Consider the following 15792-nt stretch of genomic DNA (forward strand, 5'->3'; position numbering starts at 1 on the left):
GAAAACTCAAAAGTGAAATTAAGGAAACTCTCCCATTTACCATTGCAACAAAAAGAATAAAATATCTAGGAATAAACCTACCTAAGGAGACAAAAGACCCATATGCAGAAAATTCTAAGACACTGATGAAAGAAATTAAAGATGATACAAATAGATGGAGAGATATACCACGTTCTTGGATTGGAAGAATCAACATTGTGAAAATGACTCTACTACCCAAAGCAATCTACATATTCAATGCAATCCTTATCAAACTACCACTGGCATTTTTCACAGAACTAGAACAAACAATTTCACAATGTGTATGGCAACACAAAAGACCCCGAATAGCCAAAGCAATCTTGAGAAAGAAAAACAGAGCTGAAGGAATCAGGCTCCCTGACTTCAGACTATACTACAAAGCTACAGTAATCAAGACAGTATGGTACTGGCACAGAAACAGAAATATAGATCAATCGAACAGGATAGAAAGTCCAGAGATAAACCCATGCACCTATGGTCACCTTATCTTTGATAAAGGAGGCAAGAATATACAGTGGAAAACAGACAGCCTCTTCAATAAGTGGTGCTGGGAAAACTGGACAGCTACATGTAAAAGAATGAAATTAGAATACTCCCTAACACCATACACAAAAATAAACTCAAAATGGATTAAAGACCTAAATGTAAGGCCAGACACCATCAAACTCTTAGAGGAAAACATAGGCAGAACACTCTATGACATAAATCACAGCAAGATCCTTTCTGACCCACCTCCTAGAGAAATGGAAATAAAAACAAAAATAAACAAATGGGACCTAATGAAAGTAAAAGCTTTTGCACAGCAAAGGAAACCATAAACAAGACGAAAAGACAACCCTCAGAATGGGAGAAAATATTTGCAAATGAAGCAAATGACAAAGGATTAATCTCCAAAATTTACAAGCAGCTCATGCAGCTCAATATTAAAAAAACAAACAACCCGATCCAAAAGTGGGCAGAAGACCTAAATAGACATTTCTCCAAAGAAGACATACAGATTGCCAACAAACACATGAAAGGATGCTCAGCATCACTAATCATTAGAGAAATGCAAATCAAAACTACAATGAGATATTATCTCACACCAGTCAGAATGGCCATCATCAAAAAATCTACAAACTAAATAAACGGTGGAGAGGGTTTGGAGAAAAGGGAACCCTCTTGCACTGTTGCTGGGAATGTAAGTTGATACAGCCACTATGGAGAACAGTATGGACGTTCCTTAAAAAACTAAAAATAGAACTACCATACGACCCAGCAATCCCACTACTGGGCATATACCCTGAGAAAACCATAATTCAGAAAGAGTCATGTACCAAAATATTCACTGCAGCTCTATTTACAATAGCCAGGACATGGAAGCAACCTAAGTGTCCATCGACAGATGAGTGGATAAAGAAGATGTGGCACATATATACAATGGAATATTACTCAGCCATAAAAAGGAATGAAACTGAGTTATTTGTAGTGATGTGGATGGACCTAGAGACTGTCATACAGAGTGAAGTAAGTCAGAAAGAGTAAAACAAATATCGTATGCTAACACATATATATGGACTCTAAAAAAAAAGAAGAAGAAAAAAGGGTCATGAAGAACCTAGGGGCAAGATGGGAATAAAGATGCAGACCTACAGATAATGGACTTGAGGCTACAGGGAGGGGGAAGGGTAAGCTGGGACAAAGTGAGATAGTGGCATGGACATATATACACTACTAAACGTAAAATAGATACCTAGTGGGAAGCAGCCACATAGCACAGGGAGATCAGCTCAGTGCTTTGTGACCACCTAGAGGGGTGGGATGGGGGGGTGAGAGGGAGGGAGATGCAAGAGGGAGGAGATATGGGGATATATGTATATGTATAGTTGATTCACTTTGTTATAAAGCAGAAACTAACACACCATTGTAAAGCAATTATACTCCAATAAAGATGTTAAAAATAAATAAATAAATAAATAAAATAATATTAAGGGTTGTGTAACATTTCATATTAAGTAATGAAATATTTTAAGAGTTGCATATTTATTTCATATTGTATATTTCACTCTGATTATATTGTGCATACATATACAAATATTTATGTGTTGAAAAACAGGAAACACACATGGAAAAACACGTGTTTAACCACTGTTAAAAACTTTAACAGTGGTTATTGCTGCACTGTCAAGTTATGGAATTACAGGCAATTTTTGTTATATTTGCATATATTTTTGTTACACTTATATTTACTTTACAATTACAAAAAAATAGTTTTTAAGATAAAAATAAACAAACAGCTGAGAAGAATAAAGAACTGAGATTCGGTTTTCTCAGGAAAGTTACAAATTCTTGGAAGGCTACATCACTTCCCTCAGGCCAGGGATACAATCAGACACAATGTACTTAATCACAGTCAGTCAAAGAGTCTCAGAGCCAGAAGAAGCCTGATTTCACCTGGTCAAGCCTCCTCCTTCCAGTCCCACCGGGACAGGCCTATTCTCCGAATAGCAGTTCTCTAGGGAATAGCACTGTGGTAGGGGCAGGAATACCAGTGTAGACATCTGTAAAATGGGGTCTGACACCCAGGTAAGCCACTAACTTCCTATGTGAATGCGGACAGTGCAGCTACCTCTTAGTTCCTTGCCTAGACAATGTGGGAGGTGGACTGGAAGAGCTCTACATCTTCTCCAAATGCTCATGTACTTTTATCTCCAAAGGGAACTGAAACATATTACAGAAGCTATACATTCAAAACCTCACAACTCCTCTTCCAAAGTGATTCCAAGGTGTAGGGAAAGGAGATTTCCATTAAACTTTTCCTACTTCTATTAAAAAGCAAACAAACAAGCAAATGGCATAAAGACATTCCTTTGAACTAAGACTGCAGTCTCCCTTACGTACCAAAAATCCAGCAGCAGAATGATGCCCTGCACCAGGTAGAATGAATGACTTTTCACTATCCTAAGGACTGGACAGTTTCCAGGTCACTGCTATTCTCTTTTGTCCTCCATACCCTTAATGACAACCCCCAAGTGTTAGGATACGTCACAGACAGAAGGAAAACATGTAAATGCTTTCTAGTGAGTCTGTGTCAGAGGCTCACCAAGGGTGCTTTCTTCTCCTGGGCACATAGCTAACCACATTTCCCAGCCTCTTTCCATCTGGGTGTGTCTCTGGAACTAGTTCTGGCCGGTGGAATGTGAGGTGAAATGAGTGTCACTTCCAAGCCAAGACAGCTAAAAGTTAAGTGTGCTTTCTCTACAAGCTTTTTCTTCCCCCTGGCATGCGTTCCTTGAGGCCAAATACTGAAGATGGTGGATGTACAACATGGAAGGGGCCTGGGTACCTGGAAGACTATGTGGAACACCCCCCCCCCAAATCATCTTGAAACCTATTGTGATGTCAATAAAAAAAGGAACCTCTGAAGTAAGCCACTGAAACTTTTGGGGGTATTTGTTACAGCATCTATCATTAGCTGTCTCTGACAAATGAACACACAAACCATATGGAGCATAGCCTTGGCAATAAAAACCACAGATCAGGATACCACAAGTTATTTCACTGAGGTAGGGGTGAAGGAGGTAGGATTTATTGCCCTTTAACAAACAAACAAACAAACAGGGACTTCCCTAGTGGCACAGTTATTAAGAATCCGCCTGCCAATGCAGGGGACATGGGTTTGATCCCTGGTCCGGAAAGATCCCACATGCCGCGAAGCAACTAAGCCCATGCACCACAACTAAGGAGACTGCGCTCTAGAGCATGCGAGCCGCAACTGCTGGGCCCATGTGCCACAACTACTGAAGCCCGTGCACCTAGATCCCATGCTCTGCAACAAGAGAAGCCCACGCACCGCAACGAAGAGTAGCCCCCTGCTTGCCACAACTAGAGAAAGCCCGCACGCAGCAACAAAGACCTAACTCAGCCAAGAATAAAATAAAAATTAAAAAAGAAACAAATAACAGTTTTGTAACCATAAAACTCACAAGAGAAATAATCATTTCTGGCCCAATATACACCTGCAAACAGATAATAATGGGTTTTTCTAGGCCAAGGGACTACATCCCCAGGGTCGGTTCATCCAAACTGCTAACTATGACGAAGTTTACTGTTGGCATGTCCAGTATTCATCCCCTGGATCCCCTTTTCCCTCCATGTGCTTTTCTCAAAAATCTGCCATGAGAAAATCCTCATATTAAGGTGTAAAAGACTAAAGAGGGTAAATGGATATCCTCTCTCCACAGAGTATTTGCATCTTATCAGAGGGAAACCAGCTTCCAATAGTGGAATTAAAAGCACCCACAGCCTGGATGAAGGAGATATTTTGGGAGGCAAAGGAGCCTTTTTGATGACTCAGAAATCAAACACATATAAGCAGCCACTTATTCGCCACCTCCTCATAAGGAGGTTCCTGAAATCATCTTTCAAAGCAGTTCTACTCTGAAGAACTTATTACCCAGGGCAAAATGACTGCCTCGTCATTTTTTCCTCACTCATATTCAACCCAAAGCAACATTTATGGGGAACCGACTATGTACTCCATGTGCTAATGCTACAGGGAAGAGATTAAAATGGTGCTGTCTTTGTCTTCTTGCTCACTATTGCATCTTCAGTGCCTGGCATGTGGAGGATGCTTGATAGAAAGAAAGGAGAGAGGAAGCAAAAACCTAATAACTAATGAGAGATAATAAATAACTAATTAGTTATTAGCAAAAGCCTAATAACTAATATGATTTGTGAAGAGATACTTCTACCTAATAGTCACAGAACTTGAGAGCTGAGAGGGAGCATAGAAATCATCTAGTCCAGCTCCTCTGAGCCCAGCAAAGTCTTCTAGAGCTTCCTTAAGGAATGGTCATTCAGCCTCTCCTTGAACTCTCCCGTACCTCTTGAAGATCCCACTCTGGGGCAGGCATTCACAGAGATGAACAACTGGGTCCCATCACCTTTCACATCTCCCTTACGCTCCATCCGCACTTTATCCTTCTTCCCTTCTCCATTCCTTCCCAGTGGCCACCACATCACATGCAACTACTACCCAAAGCCTGTGCTATCCTCTGGCCATATACTCCAGACAACACAAGCGTCCCAGACAGTGGATGCATACTGGCATTTCTGTGCCTGCTCCCTCAGCCCAGAATGCCCAGGTTCCCAATTTCTGCCAGCTGGTACACTAGTTATCCTTCAGGTCTGCCACTACCTCCACCCTACAGACTTCCATGACCACCCCGGAGTCACAACCGATCCCTCACCCCTCCATGTGTCCACGGTATTCTGTATCCATCACTTTGCATTAAAGTTTCCCATACCCGGGTCCCCCAACTACATCAGAACTACATCTTCCTGAAGGTAGAAGCCATTTGTTATTCATTTTAGAAGCTTCTTATATTGGGTTGAATAGTGTTCCTCCCCAAATTCAAGTCTTTCCCAGAACTCCAGAATGTAACCTTATGTGGAAATAGGGCTACAAGTGCAGGTATAGTTAGTTAAGATGAGGTCATATTGGAATATGGTGGACCCAGAATCCAGTATGACAGGTGTCCTTATAAGACAAACACAGAAAGACACGTGTGACTATGAATGCAGAGGCTGGAGTGATATGTCTTCAAGCCAAGGAATGCCAAGGATTACCAGCAACACCAGAAGCTAAGAGAAAGGCATGGAACAGATTCTCTTCTAGAGCCTTCAAAGAGAGGATGGCCTAGCTGACACCTTGATTTTAGATGTCTAGCCTCCAGAACTGTGAGAAAATAAATTTTTGCTGTATTAAGCCACCCAGATCGTGGTAATTTGTCACAGCAGCCCTAGGAAACTAATATATCTATACAAGGTTTAAAGCCAGCACCTTCTCAGAGAGGGTCTCAAATGTTTTCTAAACTAAATTGAAGAGTTTGGCTTATGAGAGACTTCTTTCTCATTTTAAAGAGCTTCTGGAACAATATAAAATAAGCACTTCCTCATTGTGTTATCTGTGTATACACAGATGCTCTATTACACGGTTTTGCATCAGTTCCCTCTTATTGCACCAACAGTTGGAATTCTAGCTGTTGAAAAGCATTTCAAGCTATTAATTTGTTTTTTTTTTCCTTATTTGCCTGAAGTTCAGTGGATTAGATAAATAGAATATTCCAAACTTTTTTAAAATTTTAGTACGCTAAAAATATGAGCACCATATGGTAGAGAATCACATTTCCCCAGGGACCTCTTATATCAGAAGTCCTGCCTCACATTTAGATAGTTCCAGAGAGTTCTTTATCAAAACCTTAAAGGTATGAAGAACCAAGGATTTCAAGTTGAGTCCACATGGCTGGAGGACAGTGAGAACCTGGGCTGGTGAGCCTCACCATTGAAGGCCAACAAGTACGCCTGGAAGGAAGCCTTCTGAAATCTCAATAACCTCAGGTGTAGTGATCTTGATGTTATTCAGATTGAAATGGACATGTGGTAATTATCAGATTCATTTGTGTGTGAACTATCAAGTTTTGCCTACTTACCCAGACCAAATTATTTTGTTAACTTGGGCTATACCTTGCCTCAACTAGCCATATTCACCAATCTTCTGCTCTTTTTTTTTTCCTGTCGTACACATGAAAATAACACTGTCACAGACTGAGGACAAAGTGTTATGGAAAAGAACAACTCAGTCTTTCGGGTTATTGAAAAGTTTCCCCAGGCTTCCAAGTCTGTGTGGTGCCACATAGCATCCATAGCAAATTCTGCAGGTACACTCTATTTTTTTTTGATTGCTTTCAACCTCACATTACTCAAAATTACTCTTCTCCCACATCCTCCTCCAGCTAAAGGTCTCCTTCATATGCTTCCTCAGAGTCCTCTAGAACCTATCCTCATGCATAGAGAAATTCCCAGCCTCAGGATTTTCATGGACTTTCCCCACCACCTTCCTGCTTTAGTTGAAACTGGCTCTCCCAAGCACCTTGCTTTTCCCCATCCTGGAGTTAGGAGTAGGGAGTTTCAAACTCCACACTTCCATCTTCCCGATAAAAGTTGTTGGACACTCAAAAAAAAAAAAAAAAAAGAAAAAGAAGCTCGCCTTCTCGCCTTCTTTAAGATTCATGCCATCCAGCAATACCACCTCCTCATTACTGTCATCTGATTATTGATAGTTAACATCTATTGACTGCTTACAAATATGTCAGAACTTGGGCTTCATCTTTTATTAATTATCCTATTTATCAACTTCTCTGTTCCTCCCTTTCATCACCTGGCTGCCAGCCCATCATCTGCTATCAGCATGGGAAACTTTAATGTTCATGGGGAAAAATCATTCAACACTCCAGTCTCTCTACTCCCAGTGACCTTCACCCCCCCCTCCACATCCTGGGCCTGGTCATCACTGGGAACCGCTCCATCTCTGAAATCTTACACACCAGCATTCAACACAATGACTACACACTTCCATTCCTCCCACTTTCTCCTTTATCCCATCCAACCTGCTCTTGGGCTTCTCTTTCATATCTCTATCACCATCTTTTTTTCCCAACCATCAGCTGTCTCCAGATTTCACCTCCTTTCGCATCATACTCGACCCTGTTACATCACTTCAAGTACCCTCCCCCCACCTCACAATCTCTCTCCTTGCCCTCCCGCCCCATTTGCCCTGCCAAACCCAGCAGCGCAGGGACTGGGCTATCATTTCCATTCTCATCTAAGTCCCCAGATGCTTCTCACCCATCCTTCTCCTCTTCCATCGAGCATCCCCCTCTCCCATTCCCATCAACAGCTATTCCAAATCTTCACTACTCTCTTCAAGATCCCACCTGACCTGTGCCTTCTTATTCTCAGCCAACATATCTCCCCATTCAGAGATAGAGCAGAGGCCATTAGTATCAATTCTCATCTACATTCCACCTTCACAAACACGAGCATGATGCACCATCCTTCCACACTGGACCAAAACTCACTCCTCACCCACCCAGGACCATCATCCCATCAACCATTCACCCTTCCCTCTATTCCCTTCCTTTGTCTTTAAATCTCCCCTTCACAGACTCATTTCTCTTGACTATAATCATACTACCATCTCTAGTCCTATGCAACTCTCCAGATATATTAACTCTCCTTCTCTTCCTGAAACCATAATCAACACACAATGGCTCACTTTCCTCATCTCCCAACCCACTGTACTCAAATGTCTACTCGCACCACTTCCCAGAATCTACTGTCTCAGAGGTCACCAGTGACCTTCTAATTGCCATACCTTCAGCGTTTGGTACCTGTAATGGGCATGTGACATTCTTCATGGCCACACAGGGTCTACACTGTCTGCCTGTGTTTGGGGAATCACCATCTTACAAAATAGAGCTCACCTCCCACCCAGAAGTTGAAGACACCATAAACCTTCCTCTGCAGCTTCCTTTGCAGCTAATGGGCAAGCACATGACCTAGAACCTGCCCATCAGAGACACCCACCCCAGTCGCTGGATGGTATCCAATGGAGGAACTGTGCAGGACCCCTTTTGCAAGAGCATGGCAGCATCACCCAGTTCCCAGAGGCAGCAGGAGCGATTCTGGAATTGATACCCAGGGTCCACTGATGTGCTGTCAGCACTGCACGTTTCGAGTCCATGTCCAGTATCAACAGCAGTGGTATGTTCACTGGACCAGCTCTGCTATATGATCTGGGGCATTGTTCCTAGCAGCATGGCCTCCAAATGTTTTCTGTTCTTAACATCCTTTTTTTTTGTTCTCAAGTTCTAGAATTTATATACCAGTGCTATTCTCAACAGACACAAACTGAAAATCACTCATATTGTAATACACATTGGAATAAATTAATTAATAGTTAAATGTTTACACTATGGAATCCCACGCAACAGTGGCAAAGCATGATCACAACAACAGGCAACCATCTAGGTATATTCACAAACAACATAAGGAATAAAAAAGCCCAGTCCAAAAGTGATTATCCTGTGTCATAACTGAATAACTTTTTTCCTCCTTACATTAGCCAGACTTGAGCCCTGACTACTACCACAATGTGGGATGGACTCTCCTCCCTTAGTTCCCACAACACGTCTTTTTTTTTTTTTTTTAACATCTTTATTGGAGTATAATTGCTTTACAATGGTGTCTTAGTTTCTGCTTTATAACAATAATTCCCCAAAGCATTGCTCTTGCCCTTTTTCTCTTTGCAATATACCCCTTTCCCTGGGCAGCTGCATCCATTAATGTGGCTTTAACCACCATCTATATACTAACTACCTGTAAATCCATCTTTCCAAACCAGACATTTCTCCTGACTTTAAGACCCCTATGGGCATGTCACTGGCATACCTCATGGCTTCCTCAGTCTGACATGTCTAACCCTCAGCCCAGCTCCTATTCCCCAGCTTGGAGAATGTGCCCAAGGTGTACAGTCTCCCAAGTGAAAAACTAGATGTCTTCATCTTAGCTATGCAAACTTTTAATTGAATGTCCTGTTGTTTTATTTATTTATTTTTTTTTTTTGCGGTGCGCGGGCCTCTCACTGTTGTGGCCTCTCCCGTTGCAGAGCACAGGCTCCGGACACTCAGGCTCAGCGGCGATGGCTCACGGGCCCAGCCGCTCCGCGGCATGTGGGATCTTCCTGGATCGGGGCATGAACCCGTGTCCCCTGCATCGGCAGGCGGACTCTCAACCACTGCGCCACCAGGGAAGCCCTTGAATGTTCTTTTTACAAGGGTGATGTTAAGGCATATCAGTATTCCAATGCATAATTTGCTGCCATTTGGATAAAAATAGAAAAAGATTTTCTTGTCTATACATATAATATCTATGGAACTATACATAAGATACTAGAAACACTGATGGTCCCAGGAAGCAAGACTCTTCATTGTAATATCCTTTTGAATGTTATACCATGTGAATTTTTGTTTACCCCAAAATTTTAAAAATTAAATTATAAAAATAATTAAATACAAGTTTTAAAATATGACCCAACCCTGCTTAGAACCATTCAATGGCTTTCATTGTCTTCTGAATAAAATTCCATTAGTTTAGCAAAAAAAAAAAAAAGGCCTTTATAATTTGGTCTTGGACAGCTTTATCATTCACTGCTTCCCTCCCAGGCATCCTCTGCCTTAATCATATCAAATTATTTGTGATTCCACAATCACACTATGCCCTCATGCCTTCACACATGCTGTTCCTTCAGACTCAAGCACTATTCCCCTGGTTGTCTGCCTGGCAAACCCCTACCCATCCTTAAGGACATTTCTCAATACCCCAGTGGTAGGATGAGTCACATATTTATTACTAAACTTGTGACTGTATCAAGTTTAAAAGTAGTTCACCTTTTAAAATAAATATTAGAGTGAACTCAAATTTATCCCAATAGTAGTATTACTCTCTTGTTTGAATTCTAATTTGCTTTCTTGACCCGTAGAAAAAGGAGTATAGATAGGCACAGTGGCACCCTAGAAACTGTGGATCTGATATCATATTCAGGAACATAATCCACTGAGTGTCTGTGATGGTTAATTATATGTGTCCACTTGACCGGGACACTGGGTGCCCAGATATTTGGTTAAACATTATTCTGGGTGTGTCTGTGCGGGTGATTCTGGAGTGAGATGAATCAACAGACTGAGTAAAGCAGATCACTCTCTCTAGTGTGGACAGGCCTCGTCCAATCCACTGGAGGCCTGAATTGAACTAAAAGTCGGATAAGGGAGAATTCATGCTCTCTGACTGCTTTCAAGCTGGGATATCAGTCTTCTCCTGCACTCAGACTAGAAGTTAACCACCTCTCCTGCATCTCCAGCTTGCAAATGGTGGATTATGGGGCTTCTCAGCTTCCATAATCACCATAATCCAATAATCCTGATCATAGATAGTGATAATATTTATTTTTATATATTTATAATATGTATACATACATCCTACTGGTTGCTTCTCTGTAGGTCCCTGACTAATACAGGGTCTTAGTGGGAGAAAGGTTGAGAACTGCTACTCTAACACATAACACAGTCATCTCTCCCGTGATGCCTTCCCTGATACCCACAGGCAGAGTTTGACATGCCCTGCACTAGATTCCTGTGACTGGTCCTTGATTCATTCTTCCAACAAATACTTACTGAGCACCTATAATATGAAGCAAACATGGTTTCAAACACTGATAATAGATCAGTGATGAACTAGGCCAATATCCTCACCCTTCTAGCACTTTCATTCAATTGGGAAAGACAGACAATAAGCAAAATAAATAAAATAAATGGTATGTTAGATGTTAGGACAATAAGATGAAAAACTAGCAGGAAATGAAAATAAGGAGTGCCAGGAAGAGGGGGTGACACTCAGTGTTAAATAGGGCTGTGAAGGAAAACTTCACTGAGATCTTGGCATTTAAGTAACAGTTAGTGGAGATGAGAATTGGAGCCACCAGAGCATCTAAGGGAAGCCCGCTCCAGACAGAGGGAGCAGCAAGTACCAAATGTCCCGGGGTAGGAAGGTCACATGGTCTTTATATTAGGCTGGCAGGCCCTTGAGATCAGGAAACACACCTTCCATGAGAGTAATAGTTAATTATTTTGATTTAATGAAAAGAGCAATTTATTGAGTACTTACTAAGTGCCAGACACAGTAAGGGCTCTACAAGCATTATCTCATTTAAACCTCTTAATCTTGTGAGGTAGGTATATCATATATCCAATTTACAGATGAAGAAACCGATAGAATCGATGGTCCAGAATCACACAGGCAGAAAGTAGCAGAGCTGCAATCTGAACGCTGACCAACAACTGACTCCCAAGGTTATGCTTTTAACCCTCTGCTCTAAAGACTCCACCTTTAATTTCCTGTCTTTTGAGTTCTAGCATCTTGCAGATGTTCTGTAAGTGTCTGTTGAATGGAAACTCACGCTGAGACTCCCTCCAAGGAGAGTGACAGTAGGAGGTCTAGCGGTCTGTCATAAGGATTTACTACTTTATTAACAGAGCTTGGTTTGTTATCTTTAAAACAGAGATGACTTCAAGAATAAGTGTTCCATGACGATCCCACCACTCTGAGAACCGCAGGTCTATTTTAACTGCAAAATGGAATAAACTGGCTTACCAGATCTTATTGGAGGTTACTCCCTGAAGCTTAAATATAACTTGCTTCCCTTTCATTGCTTCAAAATTTTACTTTAGTCTCATTTAATTTGATTCTGTCATTTCCTGAAAACAGTACAGGAAGACATAGCCCAGAGCTACCAGTGATATAAAACCAAGGCAGACGCAATCCCCTGCCCTCAGTGCCTGCAATCAGACCACAGAGAAGAATACAGCCTGCAAATGACACAGCCTGAAAACACAGACTGCAATGTGGCAGCAAACACAAGTTAGCTGCCACTATAAAGACTGAAAGAGCACAACTCTGGTGGCGGTGCATAAACGGAATTTGCTTCTAGTTCACCTAACAGGTCTGTGGACCATATTCAGGGGAAGGATGTGGTTAGGAAGTGTAGGGGAGCTTTTAGCCAGAAAAGGGATAGCTTGCAACCTTCCATTCGTTTAATCCAATAATGTATCCAAAAGGCACATCTGCAGTCTTCTTAGAAAACGATCACTAAAGGAAGTTTAGAAATTTCGCTTAAAACCATCCACTTTCTTTCTGTTTACAATTCAAACCACAAAATAAACTGTGTATTTAGTTGTGATATTATACCATCAGGCTCTTTTCCTTTCTAGAGGCTCCAAAAATGGAAATCTTTATCATTGGCCAAATAAAATCCAAAGGATATAGTATACAGAATCTGGTTTTATCAAGCCATTCTCTGTCTTTCTCAGAATAGTAATCTCAGGTTTTCTTCTTCCAGGGAAGTGAAATGAATCCAAGTAGCCTAGACTGTACTTTCTCTCCTATGATGGAAGCAATAAAATTATGTTGTGTCTGCAAGTCTGATATTGCTGCAGAATCAGCCATGCCCTCAGTCTGCTTTAGGCTGATTTAAATTATCAGAGAATTTAAGTCAAATCAATGGCACAGGTGAAAATCCCAGTGACTTCCAGGAGGGTCACGTCTGTAGGAGTTTTCAGCACTGGGGCCCAAGTAGGGCACTGGTTCACAAATCATTGCCTGTCCAGAGCTCTTGACAGGAAACAACGCTGATATTATGAAAGCATCATCTTAACTAGTAACATGTGAAGACTCAGTTGGGCCTCCAGACCACAGGTGATAACACTAATTCATGGAGAGGAGAGGTGCAGATCATTCCCTATGCAATCTAATTTGGCTTAAAAGACACCCTCCTTCCCCAGACATGATCCACTTCATTCTCATCTTCACCCAAAACCAAGCTTCAAAAAGACCCCAGAAGACCCCAAAAGCTATAAAGTAGCCCCCAAATGTATAGCCTCATGACAAGCACTAGGAACGTGGGGTATGGCCTTGAGGCCTCCACCAGCGTGGCGAGGAGGGATGACTCATGCAGCTGGTCTAGATGTGGGAAAGGTTCCTGAGGTCTGGGGAGCCTGGCAGAGCAAACAGCAGGCCAGTAGCCCACACACCCAGGTTGTATCTGTGAGAACTGGGGCAGGTGTGAAGTATTCCCAGAGCTCAGGAACTAGCTCACCTGCATTGAGCAAGCAAAAGCCCCGGGGGACAGAGCATTCCAGGACAAGAGCTAAACAAGCTGCTAGGCACATTTCTGAGGGACCACAGGGAACTCAAAGAAGGGTCCCTGGCGTAGGCTATGGGGTCGGCTTAGCCCCAGGACACTTCTCGATGTTACTGACACACAGGGCACTGAGAAAGGGATGGGGAGAAACAGAAGACTATCAGATGACAGCATGGTCCTAACTTCAGGGATTCCTAGGTTTAAGGTACTAAGAACTCCCTTTTGGCTAGAAGAAGGGTCTGTGCTTTGCCTTTAATATTGTTCATGGTTTTAACTCTGTCCCGTCTTCACAATAGATTGAAAGCCCTCAAGGGCTATTCCTCCGTGCAGCCTCAGCAGTGAGTGGTGATGGGATCATTCTAGACTCTTCCATTCCATGAAGCAACTGACAGACACAGAGCTTCACTCTACTAACATCTGGCCCTCTGAGAGTAAGTCTCTGTAGGAATATTGTAAGGAAAAGTTATGGCTCCTTTAAGAGGCTTCTGGTAAGTATAGAGTTCCAAACTTTATGGAAGCAGGTGGAAGTAAGTAAAGATAATCACCATTCTGTGTGGTTAAACTAATCAGCAGCTACAACTTTGGGGAAAAAGAGAAGCCACAGAGAAAAGAAATTATTTTCTCATTAGAAAAAAAAAAAGGCCACCATGAGGAGGTCCCATGTACATGCAAAGCCACATACAGGATTCAGGCTTGGAGCCAGGCCCTGCCTCTGCCATGCTCTTACTAACTCTGTGACCCTAGTAGGTTGGTTACTCAACCTCTCTGAGCCTCATTTCTTCACCTGTAAAGTGGAGGAAATGCATTTACACAGGGTTAATGTTCACAGAAGTATTAGCTGTTGTTGTCATTACTCAAGAAATGGTCGGCTTGCTTTCCTTCAGCTGTAAAAATTCAGCCAAAAAGAAAAAGTCACAAAGGGGAGAAACTATTTGCCCTCAGCAAAAAGGAGAAAGGATCTGAAAGGTCAGAAAGAAGTCACCTCTAGGTGGAGATTAATAAAGAGGGAAAATAATACCCCTTCTCTGAAAAGGTGCAAACAAGCAGTCAAAGGTACTCAACAGTCAAGGATGTACGCTTAGGAAAGCAGGCAGGGGTCCTGACCTTGTGCTCTGGACACGCAGAGCTCCAGGGCTAAGTGAAAGTCAGTCTCGCCTGATGTTGGGCTTCAACCCGCAAGCTTTGTAACTGCCGAGCCTCAAGACCGAAGAAAGAGCCCAGAGACAGCAACAGAGACATCAATGGATTACTGGACAAGGGACTCTTACACAGGCTGAGGCAGAAGGTCCTGAGCAACACCACATCATACACAGCAGGCAGCAGGCAAAACACGGCAGCATCGCAGGCTAGCATTTATAGGGGAAGTGACGGTCAGGTTGGCTCATCAGTTACCAGGGAAACCAGCAGCTGGGGCACGTCCCTCACAGCCCCTCAGGTTAACGACCAACACAAGGGCAGATCTCTTCCTTTAATAAGCTAGCAGGTGGACCTGTTCTGGCTTAAGCATTAGAACAATCGCTAGCTGGGGTGGGGACAAGCACGCTCATGTGAGTAGGGTGCAGGTGAAGCGGGGACTGGTTCAGAGGGCAGACAAAGAGCAAGAGAACAGCCATGTTGAGTGGCCTGGCCATACACCTGATAAGGATATGAAAGCCCGAGGATATCTGGAAAACTAATACAGCACAACTTACACCTAGGTATTTGTATTTCTAAATGTGCTTTAAAGATCTAACACTTTGACTACAATGATTAGAAATTATTAAAATAACAAACATGCCACCTAGAAATTTATTGTGATGGAAAAGTAGTGTATAGACCCTGACCTGTCAACCCCATGCTGCTAAGTCATAACAAATAATAACCACAATAATTCATTAAGCACTTGCAATATGCCAAGCAGTCCTAACTCTTATATGCATTAACTCACTTGATTCTTATAACTAGCCTATAGGATAAATAGTATAATTCTCTCCATTTTATATACATGTATGGACTTTTTATGAATTAACTGATGGACAAGCAACCATGGGGGATGATGAGTTGCAATCAGATTTTAAAAACAAGCAATAAAATCAAACCCTTGGGCTTCCCTGGTGGAGCAGTGGTTGAGAGCCCGCCTGCCGATGCAGGGGACACGGGTTCGTGCCCCGGTCCGGGAGGATCCCACATGCCGCGGAGCGGCTGGGCCCGTAAGC

General features: G+C 42.4%; 1 protein-coding gene across 2 annotated transcripts in view; it reads right to left on the reverse strand.

The window, feature by feature from the left end:
* KCNH1 (potassium voltage-gated channel subfamily H member 1) overlaps window positions 1-15792 on the reverse strand; it is a gene marked incomplete at its 5' end in the record, with an annotated part of 415511 nt that overhangs the window by 231275 nt on the left and 168444 nt on the right. The gene's annotated exons all lie outside the window — the stretch shown is intronic.

Source organism: Mesoplodon bidens, assembly GCF_964165515.1.
Source record: "Mesoplodon bidens genome assembly, chromosome: 2".
NCBI lineage: Eukaryota > Metazoa > Chordata > Mammalia > Artiodactyla > Ziphiidae > Mesoplodon > Mesoplodon bidens.